This window comes from Peromyscus eremicus, chromosome 6 (genome assembly GCF_949786415.1).
Source record: "Peromyscus eremicus chromosome 6, PerEre_H2_v1, whole genome shotgun sequence".
In the NCBI taxonomy this organism is placed as follows: Eukaryota; Metazoa; Chordata; class Mammalia; order Rodentia; family Cricetidae; genus Peromyscus; species Peromyscus eremicus.
Window position 1 is genome coordinate 45,893,651 of NC_081421.1, and position 11,676 is coordinate 45,905,326.

Consider the following 11,676-nt stretch of genomic DNA (forward strand, 5'->3'; position numbering starts at 1 on the left):
TCACTGTTGGAAAGAATAGGGCTCAGTGCAGTTAAATGGTTTGCCCTGGGTCACAGGAGGCTTGTTCTACTTGGCTATTTGTTTAGCAGTTGCTTCTGCTTTTTAAAAGTATCATGGCTCCACTGCAGAGAACCTCTGGAATAGCTATGGGTCAGAATATCGTCCTTAGGACTTCCCTTATGCAGGAAAGTTAGAATGCTCATTGTGTATGTTATGCTGTGCCTTTTGTACCCCACATCTTAACAAAAGTTTTGGTTAGTGAAATAAAGGAGCTAGAATGATCTAGTTTCTCTGATCTGGTATCACTTCATCTATGGCCTTGCCCTAACAGTTGGAGCTCTTTGCCCTGCATTTGAAATCCCTCTGCTCTCAAAGCTCCTGTATACATACAGATTCTTCCAGATAAAAATCAGAATTTTAAGTTATTCTTTAACCTTACTTTATAAGTGCTTTCTTCTCATTGTTGTTCCAATGAGAGATTATTTATGATTTTGAAACACTTCACTGTTGAAGCAGATATTATTGATAGCTGAGAACGTCTCATGAGACAATCCAATTATTTTTCATCCATCTGGAGACATATTAAAATTCTGTTAACTTCACTTCAAAGTCTATCAATGGTTAGGCACAATATCATCATTTGTGCCAACATAAAACTAGGTATGACTTTATATTTTAAATTGCACCATTGTAAACTTTATTTCATTGGATCTTCCCAATAGTTCAGAGAAATGGAAATTGTTATTTCCATTTACAGATGAAGAAAGGCAAACTCAGAAACATTGCCAACCTTACACAGAGAACAGGTACCACACAGTAGGACTAGGATTTGAACACTTAGTTTTGAATTTAGTATCTTCATTATTGTGGTTAATTTTCATTGTCCACTTGATTGAATTGAGACATGCTTAAAAGATTAATACATTACTCTTCTGGTTGCATGGGATTGTTTTAGAGATGATTAATTATATAGGAAGACCAACTTGGATATGGATGGTATCATCAGATAGTCTTGACTCAATTGGAACTAGGAAAAAAATAAAATAAGGAAGAAAAAGTAAGGAGCCTATGAGCAGGGTCACATTGCTCTCTGCCTCCTGTGTGTCCTGCGGTATGCAGCTCCTTCCCCTGCTACGCCATTCCAAAACGATAATTCCCTTTGCTACTGACCTGAAAGATAATGAGTCATCCAGCCTTGGATCTTTGAAACTGTGAGTCAAATTAACTATTTTCTCCATTTTGCTTTTTGTAATTTTTTTCTCACAATAAACACAAGATAAGTAATGTAATTCTCATCATCATAATCATCATTGCAGCAACAATACCAATTATTTTTAATACTATTTTTCACATGTCCCAGGTATTCCATTAAATATTTTCACCAATTCTTACATACTTTTAAAGACAGAATAGTATTTTAACCAACTGTCACTACATTTTCATTTAATCTTAACAATAACCCCAAAAAACTGAAGTCAGGGAGTTGGTAAGTTGGCTAAGGTCACACAAATTGGCAATAGTAGATGACAGATGATTTATACTTTTATTTTTATTTATCTTTTATTTTGATTGAAGAATGGTTGATAATACACCAACAGCTACACATAACTAGTATACATGTCTGTGTTTGAAAATAAGTGCATACCTATGAGATCATTACATTACAGTTCCATACATATAATCATTAACTATAGGAGTTTTCTCTGTTATATTTTTGATGATAACCCAACGTCTATTGTACTAAACTTAAGCAAACAATACAATATTATTAACTACATATGCTATACTGAAAGTAGATCTGTAGGACTTATTCACTTTACATAACTGAAACAATGTACTTGCTATGGTTAATTATCATTGTCAACTTGGGAGGATTTAGAATAATTAGGAGACCAACATCTGGGTAACTCTCTGAGGCAATATCCACAAAGGTTTCCCTAAGGAAGGAAGACTCAAACTAAACATGAGAGAGACAATACCATGGGCTGAGGTCACAGACTAAGTCAAAAAGGAAAAAGCAAGTGGTTCAATAGAATTTATGAATTGCTGTTTCATGACTGTGGATGCTATGAGGACCAGCTGCCTCATGCCATGTCATGATAAAGTATACCTTAAAACTATAAGCCAAAAATTTAATTAATAAAAATAAATAAATAAAATCAGACAGGTGGATCAATGGAATTGAATTAAAGACCCTGATGTAAATTCACACACCTATGAACACCCGATTTTTGACAAAGAAACCAAAATCATACAATGACCAAAAGAAAGCATCTTAAACAAATGGTGCTGGGTAACTGGATGTCTGCATATAGAAGATTGCAAATAGATCCATATCTGTCACCGTGCACAAAATTCAACTCCAAGTGGATCAAAGATCTCAACATAAATCCAGTTACACTGAATCTGATAGAAGAGAAAGTGAGAAGTAGCCTTGAACACATTGGCACAGAAGACAACTTCCTGAATATAACACCAGTAGCACAGACACTGAGATCCACAATTAATAACTGGAACCTCCTGAAACTGAAAAGCTTCTGTAAGGTGAAGGACACAGTCAATAAGACAAAATGGCAGCCTACAGAATGAGAAAAGATCTTCAACAACCCCACATCTGATCTTCAAAATATATAAAGAATTCAAGAAACTAGATATCAAAATACCAAATAATCCAATGAAAAAATGGGGTGCTGATCTAAAAGAGAATTCTTAACAGAAGAATCTCAAATAGCTGAGATACACTTAGAGAACTGTTCAACATCCTTAGCCATCAGGGAAATGCAAATCAAAATGACCTTGGGATTCCATCTTACACTTGTCAGAATGGCTCAGATCAAAAACTAATGACAGCATCTACTGGAGAGGATGTGGAGCAAAGGGGACACTCCTTCACTGCTGGTAGGAATGCAAACTTGTACAGCCATTTTGGAAATCGACATTGCAGTTTCTCAAAAAATTATGAATCAAGCTACCTCAAGACCCTGCTGTACTAATCTTGGGCATATACCCAAAGGATGTTCAATCATACCACAAGGACACTTTGCTCAACTATGTTCATAGCAGTGTTAAAATTCATAATAATCAGAACCTGGAAACAACCTAGATGCCACTCAACCAAAGAATGGATAAATTTGTACAATGGAGTATTTCTTAGCTATAAGAAACAATGACATGAAATTTGTAGGCAAATTAATGGAACTAGAAAAAAAAATCATCCTGAGTGAGGTAACCCAGACCTAGAAAGGCAAACATGGCATTTACTCACTCATAAGTGGGTATCATCTGTAAAGTAAAGGATAACCAGGCTGTAATCCACAGCCTCATAAAGACTAGGTAACAAGGAGGGCCCAAAGAGGGACTCATGGATGTCCCTGGGAAGGAGAAGTAGAAGAGATTTCCTGGGTTGATGGGAACATGAAAGATTGTGTTGGGTGGATTGATGGGGACAAGATGGAAGGAGAGAGTAATGAAAGAGATGTCTTGATGTAGGGGGCATTTCAGGATTAGGGAGAAACTTAGTGCCAGGGAAACTCCCAGGAATCCACAAAGATGACCCCAGCTAAGACTTCTAGCAATAGTGGAGAGGGTGCCTGAACTGACCATCTCCTATAATCAGATTGGTGACTGTCTTAATTGTCATTAAAGAGCCTTCATCCAAGTAACTGATGGAAACACATACAGACATCCACAGCCAAGCACTGGGCCAACCTCCAGAAATCCTACTGAAGAGTGGGGAAAAAATTGTAGGAGCCAGAGAGGTCAAGGTTATCACAAAGGAAACAACAACAACAACAACAACAACAACAACAACTAACCTGGCTCATAGGAGCTTACAGATTCTGGACCAACAGCTAGGGAGCCTTCATGGGACTGACCTAGGCCCTGTACATTTGTGTGACAGTTGTGTAGTTTGGTGTTTGTGGGACTCCTAGCAGTGGGATCAGGACCTTTCCCTCATGCTTGAGCTGGCTTTTGGGAACCTATCCCCTATACTGGGTTACCTTACTCAGCCTTAATACAAAGGGAGGAGGTTAGTCCTACCTCAACTTGATATGCCATACTTTGTTGACACCCATGGGAGGCCTGCTCCTTCTTTCTGAACAGAAACAGAAGAAGAGTGGATGGGGGAGGCAGAGAGGAGGAAAGGAGGGAAGGAGAGGAGAAGAGGGAGGGAAGTCAGGATGTAAAACAAATGAAAAAATAGTTAATAAAAAAGTCTGTGAGCCAGAATGAATTCTTATTTCATTAAATAACTTTTGTCAGATATTTATGAGAACAATGAAAAAACAATAGTACAGAATTTTGGTACCAGAAATGAGTCAGTGTGATAAATCTAATCCTGCAGTATATAACTTTTAAATTGCTTTGTGGAAGGTATGTGGAAGGGTTTAGGGTTACAGGGCAGAGAAGAATTAGAATACTGTCAGCAAGGCTGAATGAGCCATGCTTGTGGGAGTTTGGAAGACCAGAATGCTAAGAAAAGGCAATACTGGAGGTCGGGCTCTTGACATTTCATAGGCAAACAAAGACTTAAGGCCCTGGACTTAAGATAATTTGTGTTGTAGTCTGGAAAAACAACACATAACTGTATTTTGCTCATGCCCTTAGAACTTGATTAAGGCTGAATTTGAAAGTAATGAATTAATTCGTTTGATGAAGAAAATTTCAAGACAGGATAATGTTCTGGCTATATAATCTATAGTTACAGCTTACTGCTTTTATCTAGGTCTATAGTAAGAAACTACTAGAATTAGGTCTGGAAAACATTCAGTTTAGTGAGCAAAGGGGCCAAAACAGACAACAAAGGCCATTCTATTGTCTAAGAAGTTCTAGTAAATTCAAGAAGAAAAGCCAGGTGGAGTGGTGGTGATGCATGTCTTTAATTCAAGCACTCAGGAGGCAGAGGTAGGAGGATCTCTGAGTGTGAGGCTAGCCTGGTCTACAGAGTTGAGTTCCAGGGCAGCCAGGGCTACACAGAAACTCGGTCTGGAAAAATAAACAAACAAAAAACAAAAAACAAACAAACAAAAAACAAAAAAACAGGAAGAAACAATCAGGGGAGACTTTCCAATCCTGGTAACCACACCCCCTCCACTCCACACAGGGCACTGCACTGTTCTTGATATCACAACCATTTAAGTAGTGTATGATTTAGGTCTTGTCTGAGACTTTTTTTAATGAATTTTACTGAATAATAGGTGAAGTCAAATTCTAATTTACCCATGTTAGTTTGTGGCAAATTCCAATCATGGATAAATTCTTTTTCAGGAAGGAGAAGAAATTATCTTCGACAAGAAGTCCCTCAAAAATGTTGTCCTAGCATTTGGAGGGTGAGGGAGGTGAGAAGCAAAATATTGTTTGAAGAGAGCTTTTTTTTTATTAAGGTAATGATAGTAAATTTCAAATTTGCTTATCTTTATTTTACTTTAAGGAAGTAAATTAAAATAAATTTTATGAAATAGAAAAAGAGATGTTGAGGTATAAAATATCAGATAAGGAGAGAGAGAGAGAGAGAGAGAGAGAGAGAGAGAGAGAGAGAGAGAGAAATAAGAAAACAAAAACCTAGTTTAATACCAGCTTTAAAACCAAGGGCAAAGCTTTGCATGCCACCTTACACCTGCAATCCCAGCACTCAGGAGGCTGAGGCAGGAGAATTAGCCAGTGTGGGCTACACAGTGAATTTTAGACCAGGCTGGGCTACAGAGTGAGACTCTATTTCAAAAACAATAACAGAGCTGGCAAGATGACCTAGTGGATAAAATGTGCTTCATGAGCCTGATGAGTTTGATAGCAGGATCTCACCATGGAATGATTGTGATCCCACACATACCTGCCATGACACACATGTGTGCATACATACTGACAACAATAATATTTTTTTAAAAATAAACAGAAACAAAATAATGATGGGGATGTGGATTATCAGCTCATTAGATGCTCTCAGAAGCCTGAAGAGAGGGACATTTGGTCTAAGAGTTGATTGATGAGTGATGTCAATGAGAGAATGTGATGAGTTTGGTTTTTGAACACAGTCTGTAAGTGTTGTCAAATTCTGCAGTTGATTTGCCAGCTGGCAGAGGAATATGTCACTTACACAGTATGAAAAACCTGGAGACAATAGGACACTGGAGATAGAAATCTAGAAACAATGGCAAATAGAATAAGAGCTTGAGAAGCAGGTTTCTTATGTCCTTCTTTGTTACAGATTTTTGTTGTTGGTCATTGACCCCTGTTATATTGGAACCTTCAAAGAGAATTTATGTTAAACAGATAAAGATAGTTAAGCACAAGAGGAGAACTGATATCTGGGAAGAATGGTCTAGTGAGAAAAACTTTGGACAAGAATGAGAGGCAGCCGGAGTCACAGCACAGAGAGGGAAGGCAGACCATTGCATATAGGAGTAAATAACAATGTAAGTTTCATAAATAACAACACAGATAGAAATGACAGATCCCACAGAAAGGCCAAGAATGATGTGAATTTTAAGGGAGCCGTTGGTTTGCCAAAAACCCCACAATTTTTTATTTTCCATACTTAAACTCAGCCAGCAGCAGACTCAGACTGGAGTAGAAGGAGTCCATTGCTGACACTATAGAGCAAAGAGGTCCTCTTTGGTTGTTTGAGAAAAATAATTTTTGGAGTGAAAGTAAATGAAGAGAAATACCTTTAGCAACTAACTCTGGCATTCTTCAATGTAGACAAAGAAATATCTTGGTTCATTTTACTGTTTATTTGTAACATTTTTCCAATGTTTTTATATGTGTTTTTTTTTTCTTTTCTTCCCAAACTTCTGACTTCTGTGGTAAGCCTTTAGGGTGAGGAAGCAAGTCCAGGATGATTGGTCTTAACCAATTGGTCTTGTTAGTGTGTGGCAGAGCTGTGTCTGGACATGAGAACTGCAGACTTCTGTCCTGACCATTATTCAAAATGGTTGTGATATTTTAAAGAAAATTTATTTTATTTTGTGTGTATGAATGCTTGGCCTGCATGTATTTATGTATATCACATGGGTATCTGGTGCTCATGTGGGTCATAAGAGTGCTTTATACCCCCTTGAGCTGGAGTTACAGACAGTAGTGAGAAGCCACATGGGTGCTAAGAACTGAACCCAGGTCCTCTGGGAAAGCAGCCAGTGCTCTTAAGTGCTGAGCCATCCCTGCAGCTTCTGCTGTGATACATCAATTGCAGGACAGGTGAGTTAGAAAAACAACACTGTTGACCTAATACATGAAGAGATTAAAGTAGTAACAACTAGTGCATGTTGGAAGAAATGGCTGCATATGTCCCACTGTTCAAAAGACTATGGATGACAACTATGGACACACCAAACTGGATGGGGAAAGTCTACAAAGCCTCAACCTTATACAAAGAACTGTAGGTCACCCAGTGTAGTAGGATAGGCCCATAGTGTTGAGGAATTGGCTCAGACCAGTTGCCATGGCATGCACATAACATACTCCTTAAAAGACAACCTGGAGTCTGCCTGAAGGCCAAGCAACAAGAGCTGTCAGAGTTCCTGGGCACTGTCACAGGTTTTGGTCACTGTCAGAGTTCCTAGTTGCTGGGCCGAGTAACTGATCATGCTCAGCCAGTGAGGGATGACCACACAGACTGTGTGTTGGGAGGAGGGTATATAAGACCTTCTCTGTTATTGAATAAATGAGTTATTTGCTTTCACTGGCCTCCCGGTGCCTGTGTCATTGATGCCATGCCTTCTCACCCCCTCCTCAAGAGAGCTGTTAGAACCCAAACAACAACCCAGGAAGGCTGGGAGCAAGAGACCTGGTCTTCCTTAGGGAAGAGCACCACTTGGTTGTCCAGTCCAAAACAGCCCCGAAAAAGTAACATTATATGGACTGAACAGGTTATAGTTAAAATTATATATGTGTATACATATATGTATCCAATAATAAATAGTGAAAAAGGAGGCCATACATTTAAAGGAGAGTGGGGAGGGGTATATAGGACAGTTTGGAGGAAAGGGAAGAGAGAAGAGTTGTAATTATATTAATCTTAAAAACAAATGTTGTGTTCTGTCACCTGTTTTTGTATATCTTTGTTTCTCTCCATCTCCTAGCTTGGTCCCCTTCCCCTTCTGCTAGAAACACTGTCCATTTGTATAATTAGATTTCCACTTTACAAGTCAGAAGCTAGAAACACCATGTAGTTCAAGATTTGCTGATGTAAAGGAAGAAAAGAAAAATATGCACGGCTTTTCTAACATGCCACATCCAGTAAGGTGCTAACCAAGGCAGCTGCTAAAGGCAAAAACCCACCAATGCTTGTGATTGCTTAGACAAATCAAACTTTCTCGTGTTATGTCTCATTAACAAAATGCGGTCTTAATAAAACCAACGAACAAATCCACTGTTGATCTGTCAACAATGGGAAGGATACTTAGGTATTTGACATTATAAAGAGTTAAAGAGACAAGTATTTTAAGAAAATTCAATTTTAGGAATGTTGCTTCACCAAATAGTCTATTCTACTGTCTTGCTTATTTGTTTATTTGTCTATTATTTATTTTTCTTACAAGTAAATTATAATGCCATTGATCTCAAATGCTTGATATGTGCTTGGCCTACCCACCATCTGCTTCTGTTTGATGAGATTATCAATGATGTGCTTCAACTGTACTTTCAGGAAACTTATAAATGACTATGGTTCTTAAGACTTTTAGCTGCTTGCATTTGGTTGCACTTAAAACACACCACCAAGATTGTTTAATATCTCTTCTACCACATTTGATTAACCATTTTTAAAATGAAAAGATCCATGAACTAATTTATTCACATGTTGTTTATATTATTTCCTCACCTAGAGAATAACTTTCAACAATATAAAAACATATTATAGAAGTAAATGTGTCCATTTGTCAAATATTTATATTCACAATAAGTTATAGAAGAGCATTATTAAAATTTTTATAGAACAGAATTTTTCAAGGCAAATAAATAATACCAATGAAAATATACCAATTAGATAATGTCATGTCTTGGACTAACATATTCCAATATCTACTTTGATTGTCCTTTATTATAGTTTATGATTTAAAATGCTCATTCATTACTTGAAAAATAATAAGGTATTATGATTGTCATATAGACAGAAACACTCTAATTCAGTACTTCTGGGAGTTATTTTACCTTCTCTTTTCTTTCCAGCATAACAGTCATTGCACAGTCCTCCAAAATTTGTCTCAGCTCCACAGATGAGTTTAGCTTAAACATAGAAATTCCCTATGTCTTAATTTTGTATTCCCTTTATTATAGGCAGACATGAATCTCTAGTAATAAAATATGTAGTATGGTAGAATGATGGACTATCTCACATTTTATAAAGGTATTCCCACATTGGGTAGACACTGACATGTACATAGTTTGGTATTGTTTGATTTTTGAGAGTGGTATACAGTAATGCAATAATGAAACAACTTCTACTCCAGAAGTCTGGAGAAGAACCAATAAGGTTTTTTTTTTTTTTTTTTTTTTTAATCTTTAAAGCAATTGTAGGGGCTGGATAACCAGACCTGAAATCTGTAGAGCTGGCATCCAAGAAAGGAAGATGATGAGCAAACAGGCCAGATTCCTTGAGCATGAGTTGAAGTTTGATAACTCCATCAATTCTGAGGTCTATGAACAGTTACTTGTTACAACTGCACTGCTTTTCAAATACATTACCTTGCCTATTTATATATTTTTATTATGCCTTTTCATAATAGCAAATCTAGTAATAATTCATAGGCTTTAACATATGATTCTGTAGCAGCATAATATGCCTACTTAAAAAGTAGAGTAAACCCATATCTAACACTACTCGGGTGACTGAAAATCTGAGACTAAGCCCAGGGACCTAAGGTAAAATCAAATATCCAAATACTGCTCTTCAATAAAATGACTCCTAATAACATTGTACTTGCTCAGTTATGATCAGAGAAACTTCCTCCTGCAGCAGATGGAAACAATACAGAGAACTCACAGCCAGAAAATATACAGAGAGTAAGAGACCTTGAAACACTCTGCCCTAAATAGAATGTCTTCATAAATCCCTCCCCTTAGAGCTCAAAAAACCCTATGGAAGAGGAGGCAGAAAGAGTGAAAGAGCCGGGCGGTCGGCGATGGCATACACCTTTAATCCCAGCACTCAGGAGACAGAGCCAGGAAGATCTCTGTGAGTTTGAGGCCAGCCTGGTCTACAGACAGGAACCAAAACTACACAGAGAAACACTCTCTCAGAAAAAAACAAAAATACAAAAACAAAAACAAAACAAAGCAAAACAAAAAAAGAGTGTAGGAGTGTAAGAGCTGGAGGGAAAGAAGGAAACCAAGGAATCAAGGCCCTCTAAATAAACATAATTAAAGCTCATATGAATTCACAGAGACTAAGGCAGAATGCACAGTACCTTCATGGGTCCTTTGGGTATATATTATAGCTTGGTGGTTTTTTTTTTTGTTTGTTTGTTTTTTGTTTGTTTGTTTTTGATCTCTGAGAGTACAAATGAGTGAGTCTCTGATTCTTGTTACTTCTCGTGTTCTCTTTGGCCTTTTTCCTTCTGTTGGTTTGTTTTATCCTATTCCAGTGTGTTAGTGTTGCCTTGTTATATCTCATATTATTTTATTTTATTATTATCCCTTAGAAACCCATTTGTTTTCTAATAAGAGACAGAAATGGGGTATACCTGGGTAGGAGGGGAGAAAGTGGGGACCTGGGAGGAGTAGAGGGAGGGGAAACCATAATCAGGATATATCATGTCAGAAAAACAAATCTGTCTATAACATAAGGAAAAAAAGAGTAAATACATTAGTGATATTAAATTTTTGATACAGAGCTTCTATCAAAACATGGCTCTGTATGTTTGTTATTCTGGATGTTATTACAAGTGGATTCTATTCTGGCCCATCCAGAAGAAAGATCACTAAAGTCCTTGATGGAGTGATAGTTTCAATAGTGGGCAATGGTGGCAGACACATTTGTACAAGACTGGCACAAAGACTTGACTCTGCTGTCAAGCCTTCCTCCTCCTTTGCTTTCTTTTCCTTGACTTAGTCATAGCAAACGCATTAGTTATGAAGTAGTGCTGTAAAAAGTTAAAATGTCAAGATGCTTTCAAAGCTCTAAAGAATTGAAACAACTAGTACTTAAATTTAGAGAAAGAGAAGCTTCCAGGAAAAAAATATCAATTTTGCGGTTAAAAGCAAACTCATTTCACTTTTAAGTTCAAGTCATGCTCAAATGCTTTGACTTTAACTTTCAGCTTAAAGATTTATTCATTTCTATTTCATTTATTAGCACATGAAAAATGTGAAAATAGTTGAAGTGGGAGACTCCAGGAAAATAAAAGATGTGAGTAGACAAAAAGCATTTCTGATCACAAATTTATTTAGCCTGATCAAATTTACAAAGGAATGCTTTCATATTAGTATTTCTGCTGTGAAACTAAGAAATCTTTTGAAATTAAAATTTCAAAAGCACATTAAGAAATACATTATTTTCTATGCAATATCTTTCTTCTATGCTTGAAGAAAAATCTAGATGATTGCTTATCTAGCAGGCCACCAAAGTTGATAAAACTAATGATTCAGAATGTATATTTATATGCAAAATGATGACACACACCATTTCAGGTTCTTGTAATATGAGTTTCCAACAAGGCAGTGATATTAATCTTTATATGT